At 44.0% G+C, this 20,175-nt stretch overlaps 1 protein-coding gene across 5 annotated transcripts in view; it reads left to right on the top strand.

Annotated features, from left to right (window-relative positions):
* Nucleotides 1–17,737, top strand: part of LRRIQ3 (leucine rich repeats and IQ motif containing 3) — a 117,810-nt gene extending 100,073 nt beyond the window's left edge. For 3 of the 5 annotated variants that reach the window (XM_038412098.2, XM_043520183.1, XM_043520184.1), the window contains one exon: nt 17,292–17,735. The gene's annotated coding sequence lies outside the window, so the exon portion shown is untranslated. Of the gene's footprint in view, nt 1–17,291 lie in introns of all 5 variants that reach the window. The other 2 variants (XM_038412096.2, XM_038412101.2) reach the window with 2 other exon arrangements.
* Nucleotides 17,738–20,175: the final 2,438 nt, after the last annotated feature.

Genomic DNA, 20,175 nt, shown 5'->3' on the forward strand with positions numbered 1-20,175 from the left:
TGAACGAGCCTCTGATAGTGTGGCTGATGTGATTAGGCCCTATGATGGTATCCCCTGAATAGATATGTGGACAGAGTTGGCAACGGGCTTTGACAGACATCATCTTCCTCTCCAAATGCAAACAGATGGACATCATACCGAAAGGACTGAAGGTAAAAAATCCATTACAATCTACATACCACACAGACTATGCTGACAGCTTGTGCCACACACTCTCAAGGAAACTGCGGAACCACCTGATCAACATCCTCTACAGCAAACAGGGAAAGATTAAGAATGAGCTCTCAAAACTGGATACTCTCATAAAGAACCAACCTTCCACACAAACTTCCTCGTGGCTGGACTTTACAAAAACTAGACAAGCCATTTACAAAACACACTTTGATTCTCTACAAAAGAAAAAGGACACTAAGCTATCTAAACTACTATATGCCACAAGGGGCCACAACAATGGTTCCCGTAACCCACCCAGCAATATTGTTAATCTATCCAACTGTACTCTTAGCCCAGCGGAAGAATCTGTCCTATCTCGGGGCCTCTCCTTTTGCCCCTCCACCCCCACGAACATGATACAGTTCTGTGGTGACCTAGAATCCTATTTTCGACGTCTCAGACTCAAGGAATATTTCCAACACACCTCTGACCAACATATTAACCCACAGAGACCTTCCTGCCAACACTACAAAAAGAAGGATTCTGGGTGGACTCCTCCTGAAGGTCGAAACAGCAGCCTGGATTTCTACATAGACTGCTTCCGCCGACATGCACGAGCTGAAATTGTGGAAAAGCAGCATCGCTTACCCCATAACCTCAGCCATGCAGAACACAGTGCCATCCACAGCCTCAGAAACAACTCTGACATCATAATCAAAAAGGCTGACAAAGGAGGTGCTGTCGTCATCATGAATAGGTCGGAGTATGAACAAGAGGCTACTAGGCAGCTCTTCTACAAGCCATTACCCTCTGATCCCACTGAGAGTTACCAAAAGAAACTACAGCATTTGCTCAAGAAACTCCCTGAAAAAGCACAAGAACAAATCTGCACAGACACACCCCTGGAGCCCCGACCTGGGGTATTCTATCTGCTACCCAAGATCCATAAACCTGGAAATCCTGGACGCCCCATCATCTCAGGCATTGGCACCCTGACAGCAGGATTGTCTGGCTATGTAGACTCCCTCCTCAGGCCCTTCGTTACCAGCACTCCCAGCTATCTTCGAGACACCACCGATTCCTGAGGAAACTACAGTCCATTGGTGATCTTCCTAAAAACACCATCCTAGCCACTATGGATGTAGAAGCCCTCTACACCAACATTCCACACAAAGATGGACTACAAGCCGTCAGGAACAGTATCCCCGATACTGTCACGGCTAACCTGGTGGCAGAACTTTGTGACTTTGTCCTGACCCATAACTATTTCACATTTGGTGACAATGTATACCTTCAAATCAGCGGCACTGCGATGGGTACCCGCATGGCCCCACAGTATGCCAACATTTTTATGGCTGACTTAGAACAACGCTTCCTCAGCTCTTGTCCCCTAATGCCCCTACTCTACTTGCGCTACATTGATGACATCTTCATCATCGGACCCATGGAAAAGAAGCTCTTGAGGAATTCCACCATGATTTCAACAATTTCCATCCCACCATCAACCTCAGCCTGGACCAGTCCACACAAGAGATCCACTTCCTGGACACTACGGTGCTAATAAGCGATGGTCACATAAACACCACCCTATATCGGAAACCTACTGACCGCTATTCCTACCTACATGCCTCTAGCTTTCATCCAGATCATACCACTCGATCCATTGTCTACAGCCAAGCGCTACGATATAACCGCATTTGCTCCAACCCCTCAGACAGAGACAAACACCTACAAGATCTCTATCATGCATTCCTACAACTACAATACCCACCTGCTGAAGTGAAGAAACAGATTGACAGAGCCAGAAGAGTACCCAGAAGTCACCTACTACAGGACAGGCCCAACAAAGAAAACAACAGAACGCCACTAGCCATCACCTTCAGCCCCCAACTAAAACCTCTCCAACGCATCATCAAGGATCTACAACCTATCCTGAAGGACGAGCCATCGCTCTCTCAGATCTTGGGAGACAGACCAGTCCTTGCTTACAGACAGCCCCCCAATCTGAAGCAAATACTCACCAGCAACCACACACCACACAACAGAACCACTAACCCAGGAACCTATCCTTGCAACAAAGCCCGTTGCCAACTCTGTCCACATATCTACTCAGGGGATACCATCATAGGGCCTAATCACATCAGCCACACTATCAGAGGCTCGTTCACCTGCGCATCTACCAATGTGATATATGCCATCATGTGCCAGCAATGCCCCTCTGCCATGTCCATTGGCCAAACTGGACAGTCTCTACGTAAAAGAATGAATGGACACAAATCAGACGTCAAGAATTATAACATTCAAAAACCAGTTGGAGAACACTTCAATCTCTCTGGTCACTCGATCACAGACCTAAGAGTGGCTATCCTTCAACAAAAAAGCTTCAAAAACAGACTCCAACGAGAGACTGCTGAATTGGAATTAATTTGCAAACTGGATACAATTAACTTAGGCTTGAATAGAGAGTGGGAATGGATGAGTCATTACACAAAGTAAAACTATTTCCCCATGGTATTTCTCCCTCCCACCCCACCCCCCCACTGTTCCTCTGATAGTCTTGTTAACTGCTGGAATTAGCCTACCTGCTTGTCACCATGGAAGGTTTTCCTCCTTCCCCCCCCTGCTGTTGGTGATGGCTTATCTTAAGTGATCACTCTCCTTACAGTGTGTATGATAAACCCATTGTTTCATGTTCTCTGTGTGTGTGTATATAAATCTCTCCTCTGTTTTTTCCACCAAATGCATCCGAGTGAGTTGTAGCTCACGAAAGCTTATGCTCTAATAAATTTGTTAGTCTCTAAGGTGCCACAAGTACTCCTTTTCTTTTTGCAAATTCCAAGCATCTAAGTCTTAAGTTTACTAAGCCCTGGTCTACACTAGGCGTTGAGGTCGAATTTAGCAGCGTTAAATTGATGTAACCCTGCACCTGTCCACATGACGAAGCTGTGTTTTTCGACTTAAAGGGCTCTTAAAATCGATTTCCTAACTCCACCCCCGACAAGGGGATTTGCGCTGAAATCAGTTTTGCTGGGTCGAATTTGGGATACTGTGGACACAATTAGATGGTATTGGCCTTCAGGAGCTATCCCAGAGTGCTTCATTGTGACCGCTCTGGACAGCACTCTCAACTCAGATGCACTGACAGGTAGACAGGAAAAGGCCCGCGAACTTTTGAATTTTAATTTCCTGTTTGGCCAGTGTGGCAAGCTCCAGGTGACCATGCAGAGCTCATCAGCAGAGGTAACCATGATGGAGTCCCAGAATCACAAAAGAGCTCCAGCATGGACCGAACAGGAGGTACGGGATCTGATCGCTGTATGGGGAGAGGAATCCGTGCTATCAGAACTACGTTCCAGTTTTCGAAATGCCAAAACATTTGTGAAAATCTCCCAGGGCATGAAGGGCAGAGGCCATAACAGGGACCCGAAGCAGTGCCGCATGAAACTTAAGGAGCTGAGGAAGCCTACCAGAAAACCAGAGAGGCGAACGGCCGCTCTGGGTCAGAGCCCCAAACATGCTGCTTCTATGATGAGCTGCATGCCATTTTAGGGGGTTCAGCCACCACTACGCCAGCTGTGTTGTTTGACTCCTTCAATGGAGATGGAGACAACACGGAAGCAGGTTTTGGGGATGAGGAAGACGATGATGATGAGGCTGTAGATAGCTCACAGCAAACAAGTGGAGAAACCAGTTTTCCTGACAGGTAGGAACTGTTTCTCACCCTGGACCTGGATCCAGTACCACCCGAACCCACTCAAGGCTGCCTCCCGGACCCACCAGGCGGAGAAGGGACATCTGGTGAGTGTACCTTTTAAAATACTATAAAAGGTTTAAAAGCCAGCATGTTTAATGATTAATTTGCCCGAGCATTCGTGGCTCTCCTGGATATACTCCCAAAGCCTTTGCAAAAGGTTTCTGAGGAGGGCAACCTTATTCCATCCACCATGGTAGGACACTTTACCACTCCAGGCCAGTAGCACGTACTCGGGAATCATTGTAGAACAAAGCATTGCAGTGTATGTTTGCTGGTGTTCAAACAACATCCGTTCTTTATCTCTCTGTGTTATCCTCAGGAGAGTGATATCACTCATGGTCACCTGGTTGAAATAGGGTGCTTTTCTTAAGGGGACATTCAGAGGTGCCCATTCCTGCTGGGCTGTTTGCCTATGGCTGAATAGAAATGTTCCCCGCTATTAGCCACGCGGGGGGGCAGGCAGGCAAAATGCGACCTTGTAACGAAAGCACATGTGCTATGTATGTAATGTTAACAGCAAGGTTTACTGTGAAAGAGTGTACCCATTGTTCTATAAAATGTGTCTTTTCAAATACCAGTGTCCCTTTTTTTTTCTCCACCAGCTGCATCTGTCTCAAGGATCACAGGATCTTCTCCTTCCCAGAGGCTAGCGAAGATTAGAAGGTGAAAAGAATGCACTCGTGATGAAGTGTTCTCTGAGTTCATGCTGTCCTCCGACACTGATAGAGCAGAGATGAATGCATGGAGGCAGACAATGTCAGAGTGCAGGAAAGCACAAAATGACTGGGAGGAGAGGTGGTGGGCTGAAGAGAGTAAGTGGCGGGCTGAAGCTGAAAGGTGGCGGCAGCGTGATGAGAGGAGGCAGGATTCAATGCTGAGGCTGCTGGAGGATCAAACTAATATGCTCCAGCGTATGATTGAGCTGCAGGAAAGGCAGCAGGAGCACAGACCGCCGCTACAGCCTCTGTGTAACCAACCACCCTCCTCCCCAAGTTCCATAGCCTCCTCACCCAGACGCCCAAGAATGCATTGTGGGGGCCTCTGGCCACCCAGCCACTCCACCCCAGAGGATTGCCCAAGTAACAGAAGGCTGGCATTCAATAAGTTTTAAACTTTTAAAGTGCTGTGTGGCCTTGTCCTTCCCTCCTCCAGCACCCCTCCTGGGCTACTTTGGTAATTATCCCCTTATTTGTGTGATGAATTAATAAAGAATGCATGAATGTGAAGCAACAATGACTTTATTGCCTCCGCAAGCGGTGATCGAAGGGAGGTGCGGAGGGTGGTTAGCTTACAGGGAAGTAGAGTGAACCAAGGGCTGGGGGATTTCATCAAGGGGAAACAAACAGAACTTTCACACCGTAGCCTGGCCAGTCATGAAACTGGTTTTCAAAGCTTCTCTGATGCGCACCGCACCCTCCTGTACTCTTCTAACTGCCCTGGTGTCTGGCTGTGCATAACCAGCAACCAGGCAATTTGCCTCAACCTCCCACCCCACCATAAACGTCTCCCCCTTACTCTCACAGATATTGTGGAGCGCACAGCAAGCAGTAATAACAATGGAAATATTGGTTTTGCTGAGGTCTAACTGAGTCAGTAAACTGCGCCAGCGCGCTTTTAAACGTCCAAATGCACATTCTACCACCATTCTGCACTTGCACAGCCTGTAGTTGAACAGCTCCTGACTACTCTCCAGGCTGCCTATGTATGGCTTCATGAGTTATGGCATTAAGGGGTAGGCTGGGTCCCCAAGGATAACTATAGGCATTTCAACATCCCCAATGGTTATTTTCTGGTGTGGGAAGAAAGTCCCTTCCTGCAGCTTTTGAAACAGACCAGAGTTTCTGAAGATACAAGCGTCATGTACCTTTTTTAGCCATCCCACGTTGATACTGGTGAAATGTCCCTTGTGATCCACCAGTGCTTGCAGCACTATTGAAAAGTACCCCTTGCAGTTTATGTACTCACTACATACTCACTACTGGAGCTTGGTGCTCCAGTGCCAAGATAGGGATATGGGTTCCATCTAGGGCCCCACCACAGTTAGGGAATCCTATTGCAGCAAAGCCATTTACTATGATCTGCACATTTCCCAGGGTCACTACCCTTGATATCAGCAGATCTTTGATTGCGTTGGCTACTTGCATCACAGCAGCCCCCACAGTTTGCCCACTCCAAATTGATTCCTGACTGACCGGTAGCTGTCTGGTGTTGCAAGCTTCCACAGGGCCATTGTCACTCGCGTCTCAACTGTGAGGGCTGCTCTCATCTTGGTATTCTTGCGCTTCAGGGCAGGGGAAAGCAAGTCACAAAGTTCCATGAAAGTGCCCTTACGCATGCAAAAGTTTTGCAGCCACTGGGAATCATCCCAGACCTGCAACAGTATGTGGTCCCACCAGTCTGTGCTTGTTTCCCGAGCCCGGAATCGCCGTTTCACCGCATGAACCTGCCCATTAGCACCATGATGCCCACATTGGCAGGGCCCATGCTTTGAGAGAAGTCTGTGTCCATGTCCTCATCACTCTCGTCACCACACTGATGTTGCCTACTCGCCCAGTTTCACTTTGCCAGGTTCTGGTGCTGCATATACTGCTGGATAATGCGTGTGGTGTTTAATGTGCTCCTAATTGCCAAAGTGATCTGAGCAGGCTTCATGGTTGCTGTGGTATGGCGTCTGCACAGAACACAGAACGATTGTCTGCTGTTGCTCTGCTGGAGGGAGGGGCGACTGACAACATGGCTTACAGGGTTGGCTTACAGGGAATTAAAATCAACAAAGGGGGTGGCTTTGCGAGAAACTGAATGGCTGCCTCAAGGATAGAACTCAAAACTGGGTTTAGCAGACCGTCGATTTCACAGAGGGATGGAAGAGAAAATGAATACAAAACAAATCTGGTCTATTTCTTGTTTTGAGCCACTTCATCTAACTTTATACATCATGCTGGCAGCAGACTGTGCAGTACAACTGCTAGCCATCGTCACCTCCTGGGTGCTCGGCAGAAGACAGTGCAGTATGAATACTGGCCATCATCTTCTGCTGGCTGCAAATTAAAAGACAGTGCATTGCCAGTAGGACTCAATTGCCATGAGACGAAACAAGGGAAATGACCTGACTGAGTCACTCCCATGTTTGCCCGGTTAAAAGAGCACCCAGGACTACGTTGACGACGGCTACCAGTCATACTGCACTGTCTGCTGCCAAAAGGCAATAAACTGCTGCTGTGTAGCAATGCAGTATCATGTCCGCCAGCACCCAGGAGACATACGGTGACGGTTAGCTGAGCGAGCTCCATGCTTGCTGTGGTAGGGGCGTCTGCACAGGTAACTCAAGAAAAAAGGTGCAAAATGATTGTCTGCCCTTGCTTTTACGGAGGGAGGGAGGGAGGGAGGGAACGGGGGCCTGACAATATGTACCCAGAACCACCTGCGACAATGTTTTAGCCCCATCAGGCACTGGGATTTCTACCCAGAATTCAAATGGGCGGTGGAGACTGCGGGAAATGTGGGATAGCTATCCACAGTGCAAAGCTCCAGAAGTCAACTGTTGCCTCGGTGCTGTGGACACAGTCCACCGACTACATGCACTTAGAGCATTTGTGTGGGGACACACACACTCGACTGTATAAAAACACTTTCTGCAAAACCGACTTCTATAAATTCAACCTAATTTTGTAGTGTAGACATACCCTAAGGCACAGATTTTTAAAGGTATTTAGGCATTGTTACACTCAGTGTTGAAACATCTAACTAACTTTGGTGCCTAATTCTCATTTTCAAAAGGGCTTTAGACAATTAGGAGCCAAAATCCCATTAACTGCTAAGCACAGCAATGCCTAAATATCTTCGTATTTAGGAGCCTAACTCCCTACTTCTGAAAATGAGACTTAGGGTCTTAAGTCACATAAGTGGTTTTGAACATTTCACCCTGAATCTAGTGCTGCAAGTTTTCTGTAATCCTCCTCTTTGTACGCTGATGAAGTCCTACTCTCTTCCATCTCCAATTTGGTTCTCTTAGACTAAACTTGGAAGACATTTTATTTTGTGTACTTTTCCATGGGGAATGTTGTCCTCTTGCAAGTTAGATTTCCTGCTAACAGACACTTGGAATCCGTCCTGTACCAAGTGGGCTTCTTTAACTTGTGGAAACAGCATGTACTGTACTGTATGTGACAGATAAGCCAGGTTCTTTCTTGAACAATTTCTGTAATGTATTAAGCTTAACTTATATCTTTAACGAATATCTTTCTTTCAGTATCACGCATGCGTGTCTTATTCTAATTATTTTTTCCCTCCAACATTTTTGTTCAAATTGCTGCCACAAATAATAGTTATGGTCATTTTCCATTGTCACTATAGAGAGGGGATCTTTTATAATTATTGCTTAAACTGAGAATTTCTCATTGAAAATGTTAAAATATCTGTGGCTGCATAATAATATATTTACAGGTCCACTCAGATATTCTATTTTAGTTCAGGTGAGGTAAAGACACTATTCTTCATCTCTTAGGCCATATCTACACTACAAAATTAAGTCAATCTAACTTACATCAGCATACATCTACCACAGTAATTACATCACTTGTGGATGTCTACACTTTGTGCCTTTTGTTAGCGGTGTGCATCCCGACCAGGAGCACTTGTATCGATTGTAACATCAGTGTGGGGCATTGTTGGACGGCTCCAGAAAACCAGGAACAGTTGATATAAGTAATGCAGTGTCTACACTGACACTATGTCGATGTAACTACATTGACCTTGACTCTACATCACTCGTGGAAGTGGAGTTATTAAGTCAGCATAGTGGGGCAGTTTTGTTGGTGGGAGTGGAAGTTAAGTATAAACACTTCCATAGTTAGGTTGATGTAAACTGCCTTGCGTTGACCTAACTCTAGTGTAGACCAGACCTTAGTCCTCTATCACCTGAGTTGCTCATGTGATGACAACACAAATAATAAGAGACATCATTGGATACTCAGTGACAAAGCACAGACAGATGCAGGTATGCTAGGTTCTGCATTTCCTTTTCCACCCACAAAGAGCTGTGAGCTTGTTACCCTACCCAAAGAAGCAGATGTTCTCGTTTCTTATTCTTTGGGGGGGGGGTAGCTAATTAGCATCAGCCCTGCTCGTTCTTCTACTACTCTTCAGTAATATTTGCGTTTACACTCCTGCAAGGCACCTAATAAGACAATTTTCATTAGCAGTTTCTTTTTACTCCAGGGGTGAACCATCTGCTGGCATCTGTTGCTCTAAGTCTCTCACTACTATATTAACTAATATAACAAATTAAAACTGTACAGCATGTTTTATCTCCACACTATGCAATTTTAAAATTGTTTTGCATGCATGTTACAGAACTACATTTGAGCCTTGGTGGGGATGGAGGTTAAGCTCAAACATAGTCTGACTAATGCAGTTCACTACCCCTTTGGGAATTATATCGGACTCACTAAACCAGTTTTGAAAACTGTTTCAAAGCAAATTATACTTAAGGCTGAGTTAGCTTACTGCCAACGTGGACACGGCTTATGTCAGACTCTGCACGGACTTGTAATGCTATAAGCAGTTATAAGCTAGTGCCAAAGACACAAACTGAGCAAACAAAGCAAGAAAGCTAAAAATGTACTTCAGCACCAGAAAGAAAGAAAGTGATGTCAATAACTCTATTGGATTGCTTTTTAGAAGATGCTACAGAATGATGTCTTTAGAAAAGGAGGCAGAACTGCAATGGACCAGATTGTCACGCAATTGACTCTGCTATGGTTGTTTGCAGCAATGATTGCACTGAGCTACTTCAGCCTTTGTATGCATTTTTCCCTGGGGTTTCTGTTAGAACTTTGAAAATTCTCCTGTTTTTCTTTGCTCTACATATCTCTGTCACCTTCTTTCTGGGTAAGGAAAAAATAAGACTCCTCTTGGAACCCAAAACCTTGCTCATTAATTGGTACCAAAGTCACCACTGAACAATGCCAGCCACACCTTTGCTATATCAGTTTAGAAAGCAAAAGTGGGGGAAGAGGAATTAAACCCAGGTGTCCTGCATAACTCTGCCATGCACTACCATTAGGTCACAGGTTTCAGAGTAGCAGCCGTGTTAGTCTGTATTCGCAAAAAAGAAAAGGAGTACTTGTGGCACCTTAGAGACTAACAAATTTATTTGAGCATAAGCTTTCATGAGCTACAGCTCACTTCATCGGATGCATTCACAGGTTGTCTTTTAGGGCAGAGTGGTTTTCAACCTGTGGTCTGTGGACCCATGAGGTCCACAGACTATGTCTAAGATTTCCAAAGAGGTCTGCACCTCCTTTCAAAAATTTACAGGGGTCTGCAAATGAAAAAAAGGTTGAAAACCCCTGTTTTAGAGTAATAGCTATACACGTGCAGTTTTCTGAACGTGTCAGTAGTTATGGCACTGGTGGTATAAAATCTGTAGATACTTTTCATTCTACTTACTCATCTGTATTAAGTTGTTTTATTAGTAAGCCAGTTGAATAGATAGTTTGCCTGCACTTCATCTGTACTTTTTCCCTTTTAAAGTGGATTCAACTGTGCTCCAGTCTAAATGAGGAAAATATACCTAAAATGGTTGCATGCCTGTAAATAGAGACTGGACCGACCACAATGGCAGCTGCTGGGTCTCCAGAACTTTTTGCCTAAATATGGCTGTAGGAGCCTAACTTTAGGCACCCAAGCAGATTAGATATTCTGAACAAGTCAATACTAATAATGCAGTTTTATTGCTAATTTCTGCATCCTCATTTTTTTTTTAAATTAGTGACTGAGACAAATGTCATTTAACTTCTGCTTTCTGGGTTTGACCCACCCATTGCCATTCTGTCTCTGGACCATGAGGGTTCCATTCTAAATACCTTCTGTGGTCATAGATAGGACACAGTCAGCAAGATCAAGCACTGGCTGGGAGAAACAGATTGCTTAATAATTTGGTTTCCTTTGGTGTTTGAGCATAATTTCGCTCTGTTTTGCATGAACTTTTTTGAAAACCATGTCTTGCCAGATAATTAGACAGAAGGCCACTCCTAAAAAGCAAATAAGTAATGGGGAAACAATCAAAGCCAATGGTGTTGTTGTCTCAGTAATTCAATGGAAGTTATACTTATTGCTCTTAAATTGAACATATGCTGAAGTTTCTTCTGCTGGTCACTTTGTTGCTTGTACTAGAGAATTACAAAGAGGACTAATTACTCTACAAAGGTTCAGTCCAAGAAAGTATGTATTAGATATCTGAGGCACCTAGAATTACTATAAATGGAGGAGATAAGAGAGGAAAAGTCTCTTTCTTTCTCTCTAACTCTAATTTGTTTACTTTGATCGATTGACAGTGCTTTGTCTGGGGCTACAACACTGGCGACAGGGCTACAACACTGTATAGTGCTTTGTGTAGTCAGTTTCATTGTTTCCCCTTTATAGTCACTGTCCCCTGTAGTTTGGGTGGATCTTTCAAACTGCAGCTGGGGAGAGAAAAATGTTTTTAAAAGTAGGAAAATGGGATTGTAAAACTGGTGGTGGCCCTGAAACTATTTTTAACTCATTTTATAGAAATTGACTAGATTTCAAGTGCTGGAGTCTCTTAAACTATTTTGTTGTCCTTTTTTGTCTCTTTTGTAATAAAAAAGGGAAAAAAATAAGTATAGCATTTGAGGAATGAAAGCTGTGAGTGCAAGTGCTCTTTGTGATTTTGATCCATAACTGAGCTGTAAAAGGGGGGATTGAACTTCAACATAGTGCTTTTCCTTTTGCTGGTGCTTCAAAATGAACCATTTAAGTGACTCTGTCCCTTTTTTAAGAATGTCCTTCTATCCCCCCTGAACATCCCTAAAGTCCTAGTCTTGCAAACACATATGCATATAAGTACTTTTGCTCTTATGAGTAGTTGCATAGAAGCAAGTCAAGTCACGTGAAACAAATTACTTATGTGCCTCAGTGTTTACAGGATTGGGCCCTGAGTTACTGTCTGCAGCAACTGCCTTTTGTTGGCCATTTTATTAGTCATATAGGACAAATAAAAGTTACTAATACTAGAAGAGATTATGCAGATTCCTTCTTTTGATCTGGTGACAGCTCTTTTGTAAGGAAAATATACTCTTTAGAAAGAGACACTTTATTGGAAATCCAAAATAAAACGAGCTAAGAACCCTGCCAGCAGGACCGAACAGAGAATTTTTTGGGTGGGGGAGGGGCTAGACCTGTGAAGCATTTTTATATCAACTGCTTCTTACTCCAGGTCCCACCTCCACCACCCCAACTGCCCAAACAAAATAAAAATAGAGCAAACGAGTGTGGCCCAAAGTCACTAGTGACTTAGGACCCAGTCTTGCAAACATGTATTGAGGCCACTCCGATACTTGTGTGAGCAACATTACTCAATTGTGTACATGTTTCAGGATTTGGGCCCCAGGAGTGACAATTTTCATGAGTTTTATTCACTTCTTATATGTTGATGACTACCCGTGAAAATCATGTTGCTGCCATAAAACACCATATTTCAATTACAGGGAAAAATAAATATTTTCTGAAAGAGTTCTGCATATTTCACATAAAACATGCTAATTTATAAGATTATAATTATGCCAACAATTAGAAAATCTCTCTAATGAAAGTCATGTAATATGATTGGTTCTTCAGTATCAAGATCATATCGAGTTGGATTTTTCTCTTACCTGCACTGTAACAAAGAAATTCCTGATTTACTCTGGTGAAAGTTAGACCAGAATTGGACACCATGGTGTCTGAACTACATGTTACATCTACAGATTATGGCAGGAATGGGCAAACTTTTTGGCTTGAGGGCCACATTGGGGGTTGCGAAACTGTATGGAGGGCCGGGTAGGGAAGGCTGTGCCTCCCCAAACAGCCTGGTCCCCACCCCCTACCCACCTCCTCCCACTTCCCGCCCCCTAACTGCCCCCCTCAGAATCCCCGACCCATCCAACCCGCCTGATCCCTGTCTGCTGACTGCCCCCCAGGATGCCCTGCCTCTTATCCAAGCCCCCCGCTCCCCATCTCCTGACTGCTCTCTGGGACCCTCTGACCCTTATCCAACCCCGCTCTCCGCCCCCTTACCATGCCGCTCAGAGCAGCAGGAGTTCACAGCCCCGCCTCCAAGCCAGAGCCAGCCACGCCGCCATGCTGCCCAGCAGGAGCTGCGGGCCAGAGTGTGTTTGGCTCAGTGAGTTGAGGCTGTGGGGGAGGGGGGACAACAGGGAGGGGCCAGGGGCTAGCGTCCCTGGCCGGGAGCTCAAGGGCCAGGCAGGATGGTCCCGTGGACCAGATGTGGCCCGCAGGCCATAGTTTGCCCATCTCTGGATTATGGCCTAGCCAGGTTGAGGACATGGGAGAAGCACATGAAGGAACTTGCATTGCAACTGCCTAATTGTACTTTCAGTGAGGATTTAAAATAAAGGTGAAAAAAATTAAATATAAAGGTATTTGTATCTTAAGCCATATGTTTAATAAAAATGTAATGAAACTAATGCAAAATGGGTGAGTTGGAGTTAGATGTATAATTAAACCTTCTTCTGTAATATAGGGCACTGGAAGATCAAATTAATAATATGAAATTTCCTTTCCAAATATGAGATATATTGCCTTACTGAAAGCTGTCAATATTTTTAGACTATGAAAACTTTAAAGGAAGTGGGGTTTTCAAAAATGAGAAAAAGATATAATTCATTTAGCAATCTAATATTCATTCAGAAAAAGTGAAAAAAATCTATAAAGAAATATCTATTATTTTGAGGACAAGAAGTTGTATCTTTGGAAGTCTGGCGACCATATTTCTTAAATGTTTTTTAGTTCTAATGCCTACAAGGTGTTTCTAAGATTATTTCCAAGATTTAGTCCAGTAATGATTTATGATATTAAAAAAATGAAGGGTAGAATCACGTGATGAATGGCATTTTATATGAAAACACTGGATGTTTGAGTTTGCCCTTTTTATGACATCTTTAAGAAACAGAAAATAGGCATGAGGAACTCTTCACAGCTAGGATAAAGGAAATAAAAATTCAGCCAGACTTTTAAATACCATTCTATACAGATAGTTCCCACACAGTGCAAAGAGCAAAGCAACATTTCAATTACCAGGAAAAATAAATATATTTTCTGAAAGAGTTCAGCATATTTCACATAGAACATGTTAATTTATAAGATTATAATGATGCCAACAATTAGAAGACTGTGGATATTATTAAAGGACTATTATCCAAAATGAAGTGCTAAAAACAAATGAGGTCATACATATTTTACAGAACATACTATACGGCAAAATAACTTGTCATGTAGCCGTGGCAATGACTTTTAAGCTGGGTGGTTTTCTATACAAGCTCATATGTTTTTGATGTAATATTTTTGAAAGTGTTGAGCACTCAGCAACTTCCATTGAGAGTGAATGTGTGAATGGGCAGTCTTGCATCCAGCTGGCCACTTGAATATATAAATACCCACTTTGCTTGCATGTTGTAATTACATGTGCAAAATTGCATGTATCTTTGCATCTGTAATGGGAGTTGTTGGCTGCTGAGCAGTTTTGAAAACCTTTATTTTGGTGTTTAAATGGAAGCTGAACTCTCCTGAAAAGTTGTCCATTTATTTGGGTGCCTCGCTGGGATCTGGGGAGTACTGAGTTTTTGTTTTGTTTTAAAATCTGGCCATTTAGCTTTCTAGCAGCCTTTTCTGTGTCACACAAAGTCTGCCATCCCAGGACAAGGATTGAGCAGCCATGCAGATGTTATACAGCTGCCCTCTACTTGTCTGCAAGGGAGTAATGCCCCTCAGAAGCAGCTATGTGGCTGCCCAGCGCTTCTTTACACCCGGGGTGGAGCACAGGCTCCGCTTTACTTGAGCGTAGGAGAGGAGATGACATTAGGGAACCTGGGCATGTTCTGTGTCTTCTCAGCATCCCAGGGCTTAATCCTGTCAAAAACTGTCATTGCCTTCAATGGCAGAGGGAGGAAGGAGTCCTTCCAGTTTGAATTATAGCTGGGGGATCATTAAGGTGTCTGTACAGGGCCCACAGAAACCACCCAGACAACAGCTGTGAAAGGGAAACAGAGCTGTCAGAGGCAGCAGAAGCTCACTTTGAATAGAGGGGTGAGGGATGGAGATGCATAGTGAAACCCAAATGTACTAAGCGTGGGGAGCAGGGAGAGTCGGGGGCGTGGGAGGAAGTTGGGGTGTTGGGGTGTCAGGGACAGAAGGGAGAATGGTGTGGGTGCTCTGCATAGGGCATGGGGGAGTCAGGGTGCCAGATAGGGAGGGGTGTTGGGGGGGTGCTCTGCATGGGAAATGAGGGACAGCTGGGATATCAGAAAAATAGAGGTGGAGCAGGATGGGTGCTTTGCCTGCGGAGTGAGGGGCTATAGTGAGATTCAGCAGGGAGGACTGGGGGGCAGCTAGCTCCTGACTGGGAAGTGGGGATGGTCCAGGTAGTTTGCATCTTTCTTGCTGGGAGTAGCTGTTCCCAGCTTGATCACTGCAGTTTCTACCTTCACCCTGGTTGATCCCAGGCACCATGGTGGCTGTTCCAGCCCCTCCAAGTCCTGCTGTCTCCTCCACTCCAACAGCCATGGAGCCCCATCCAGCCTGAGGGTGTGAAATAATTTGCTTAAGACCTGGATACGTGGGTGGGAACATAAACCAGCCCCCACAATATTGCCACTGTGGTGGCGCTAGCCCCCACTGCCTACCTGGTTCCACCATCTCTGGTCAGCCAGTATGACTCCAGGCCTCCCCTCTCCAAGGTGATTTGAGGAGTGGGTGAGGTTACAAATCATCATTTCCTTCTTCTCAGCATAAGGTACAATTGTTGTTGTACATGTTCTGTTCCATTAGAGTCCGTAATGCGAACAAGAATTAAGGAGTAGGATCTAGAGGGGGTTAGTGGGGATCTGTGTGGAGTTGATTTGCATGAGTTCCTGTCTGACACATGCACACCTCAGTCAATCCCATGCCTAGCTCTTATGGATTGTATGCAGGTCACCCCCATTTCCTCTGTGAACCTGGGCCGACGGGTCCCCAGGGTCAGTCAACTAATTTCTGTAGCTGGGGTATATGTGCCACGTGTGGCTGTTTTAAACAGGGTTTGGCCCTTTTTCTGTTCATGCTACATAAATGTCTGTTGTAATACAAAGCAGTATCATTGAAGTTTAATGCAGGTACCAAGTACTTAATATCCAACTCAGTTGACTTTGTGAAATTGGTGTTGGCACAATGCTTAGAGTTCAACTTCTGACACAGTTGCAAAAAAGTTAATTCCTTTTGACTTCTGCCAGTTAGTATTAAACTTATGAGGCATGAAATCATCTAATTCTCGATAATAGGTTTTCTATAGAGCTCCCAGTAGAAAACATTTAAGCGTCAAACATATGTGCCTGGATCTCACAAACCACAGACACATTTATTTATTAACATCTAGACTGTCTGCACTTCTAAGTGTTCAGGAACTAAATAAATTTCAAAGATATAATGAAAAAACAGATTCTAATATTGTCACACCAAATTCAGGCATGATGTGAGGGATTGTAGCTCGATTGAAGTAAATGGAGGTATACTGGCTTACTTTGGGTCTGAATTGGGCTTGTAACTTTGGTGATGTCTCTGATAATAAAGCCAATTAAGGATTCTGACATAGTTATAAATATAAAATTCACATTTTATACCTGTTCTCTTCCTATTTAATTTTTGATGTCTCTTTTCTACTTTTATAGTTTCAGTGTTGTCTTTGATGTTTGTGTCAAAGATCTGATAGGTTCTGGAAGCCAGATAAGATCCAACTGAGATTAAAAAGTATTCTGATTTGCAGTACAAAAGGGATCAGTTTTAACATGTCAGGTTTCATAAAAAGACAAGGTAGGTGAGGTAATATCTTTTACTGGAGCAACTTCCGTTGGTGAGAGAGACAAGCTTTCGAGCTTACACAGAGTTCTTTTTCAGGTCTTCAGAGCTCTGTGTAAACTTGAAAGCTTGTCTGTCTCACCAAAGCTTGTCTGTCTCAGAAGTTGGTTCAGTAAGAGCTACTAGCTCATTGACCTCGTCTCTCTAATATCCTGGGACCAACACAGCTACAACAACACTGCAGAGGTCTCATAAAAGGCAGGAGGGATAAATGTGTTATGGACATTGAACTCTCGTTAACGCTCTCTGTCTTATATTGCAGTGAATAAATGTTACTTGATGATGGTGCTTTAGGTGGTGATTTGGAATACTCTGCTTCAGAGTTTAGCCATGTATCTGCTCCCTTTACCACTTGAACAAACAGACCCCTTAGCCCTTCATCAGCTTTAATTTTACAGGGTGTAGTTGGTTCATGTTGTTTTCTTATTGGAAAGTAGAGTTGTTTGTTCACAAAACTTTCTTTTGCTTCTTACAGACTATTGAGTCTTTCAGCCATTTACCTTCCAACAAAGGACGAGATCCTCAGCTGATGTAAATCCATGTAGCTCCATTGACTTCAACTGAAATATACCAGTTTACATGAGCTTATTATCCAGCCCTTCTCCTGGAATTTTGGGAAGAGCATCCCAAATGGAAGGTATTTCTAGGCAAAAATAAACAGTGGAAAGAAGCAAGAGTTCTGTCTGAGAGGTAATTCTAAAGAGAGTAAGGATTGGAAACAAAATAGACATAAGCTTTCTTTGGAGATGATGTCCTTCATAGAGATGCTACAATAAGAATGAGAACAGTTTCTATATTTGTGTTTCCCTCTTACTATTTTTTTAAATGTAGCAGAAGGAGTGCAGTTTATTGGTACATAATGTTCTATTTATGTTTGTTTATTTAATCTGTTTTGCTTTATTGTTAATAAATTGCTTAACTAATTTATTAAGGGTATGTCTTTTTTTGCTCCCTCACCTGTGTGTGGGTTAAGCTATGCCTACCAAAGGCAAGTCATTGCAGTGTCAAATTTAATTACATACTGTATTGTTCACCTAACTGGGTCAAAGAGAAACGAATGAAGGCTGGGCTTAACACTTGGAATAGGGAGGGATAGGAAGAGACCAAAGTACATAATTAGCCTCTGGTGGCAGGAAAAAAAGAGAAGAAAATAGGGAGGTATTTTTTGAATATCTCAGCAACTTACTACAGACAAGGTGCCACAAGTACTCCTTTTCTTTTTGCGAATACAGACTAACACGGCAGCTACTCTGAAACCTGTCATTATGCAGGGCGCTGAATTTAGTCCTATGGAGTGGAAATCTATCAACTTCATGAAAAAACTCGTACAGATACAAACAGACATCATCTTTCTTTCCAAATGCACACAGATGGACATCATACCAAAAGGACTGAAGGTAAAAAATCCATTACAATCTACATACCACACAGACTATGCTGACAGCTTGTGCCACACGCTCTCAAAGAAACTGCGGAACCACCTGATCAACATCCTCTAGAGCAAACAGGGAAAAATTAAGAATGAGTTCTCAAAACTGGATACTCTCATAAAAAACAACCTTCCACATAAACTTCCTCGTGGCTGGACTTTACAAAAACTAGACAAGCCATTTACAACACACACTTTGCTTCGCTACAAAAGAAAAAGGACACTAAACTATCTAAACTACTACATGCCACAAGGGGGCCACAACAGTGGTTCCCATAACCCACCCAGCAATATTGTTAATCTATCCAACTATACTCTTAGCCCAGCAGAAGAATCTGTTTTATCTCAGGGCCTTTCCTTTTGCCCCTCCACCACCATGAACATGATATACTTCTGTGGTGACCTAGAATCCTATTTTTGACATCTCCAAGTCAAGGAATATTTCGAACACATCTCTGAACAACATACTAACTCACAGAGATCTTCCTACCAAGACTACAAAAAGAAGGATTCTGGGTGGACTCCTCCTGAAGGTCGAAACAGCAGACTGGACTTCTACATAGAGTGCTTCCTCCAATGTGCCCGGGCTGAAATTGTGGAAAAGCAGCATCACTTGCCCCATAACCTCAGCCGTGCGGAACACAATGCCATCCACAGCCTCAGAAACAACTCTGACATCTTAATCAAAAAGGCTGACAAAGGAGGTGCTGTCATCATCATGAATAGGTCGGAATATGAAGAAGAGGCTGCTAGGCAGCTCTCCAACACCACTTTCTACAAGCCATTACCCTCTGATCCCACTGAGGGTTAGCAAAAGAAACTACAGCATTTTCTCAAGAAACTCCCTGAAAAAGCTTAAGAACAAATCCGCTGAGACACACCCCTGGAACTCCGACCTGGGGTATTCTATCTGATACCCAGGATCCATAAATCTGGAAATCCTGGATGCCCCATCATCTCAGGCATTGGCACCCTGACAGCAGGATTGTCTGGCTATGTAGACTCCCTCCTCAGGCCCTACGCTACCAGCACTCCCAGCTATCTTCGAGACACCACTGACTTCCTGAAGAAACTACAATCCATTGGTGATCTTCCTGAAAACACCATCCTGGCCACTGTGGATTTAGAAGCCCTCTACACCAACATTCCTCACAAAGATGGACTACAAGCCGACTGAAACAGTATCCCTGATAATGTCACGGCTAACCTAATGGCTGAATTTTGTGACTTTGTCCTCACCCATAACTATTTCAGATTTGGGGACAATGTATACCTTCAAATCAGCGGCACTGCGATGGGTACCCGCATGGCCCCACAGTATGCCAACATTTTTATGGCTGACTTAGAACAACGCTTCCTCAGCTCTCGTCCCCTAATGCCCCTACTCTACTTGTGCTATATTGATGACATCTTCATCATCTGGACCCATGGAAAAGAAGCCCTTGAGGAATTCCACCATGATTTCAACAATTTCCATCCCACCATCAACCTCAGTCTGGACCAGTCCACACAAGAGATCCATTTCCTGGACACAATGGGGCTAATAAGTGATGGTCACATAAACACCACCCTATACCGGAAACCTACTGACCGCTATTCCTACCTACATGCCGCCAGCTTTCACCCAGACCACACCACATGATCCATTGTCTACAGCCAAGCTCTACGATATAACCGCATTTGCTCCAACCCCTCAGACAGAGACAAACACCTACAAGATCTCTATCAAGCGTTCTTACAACTACAATGTAACCACCTGCTGAAGTGAAGAAACAGATTGACAGAGCCAGAAGAGTACCCAGAAGTCACCTACTACAGGACAGGCCCAACAAAGAAAATAACAGAACGCCAATAGCCATCATCTTCAGCCCCCAACTAAAACCTCTCCAACGCATCATCAAGAATCTACAACCTATCCTGAAGGACGACC

This window comes from Dermochelys coriacea, chromosome 8, assembly GCF_009764565.3.
Source record: "Dermochelys coriacea isolate rDerCor1 chromosome 8, rDerCor1.pri.v4, whole genome shotgun sequence".
Classification (NCBI taxonomy): domain Eukaryota; kingdom Metazoa; phylum Chordata; order Testudines; family Dermochelyidae; genus Dermochelys; species Dermochelys coriacea.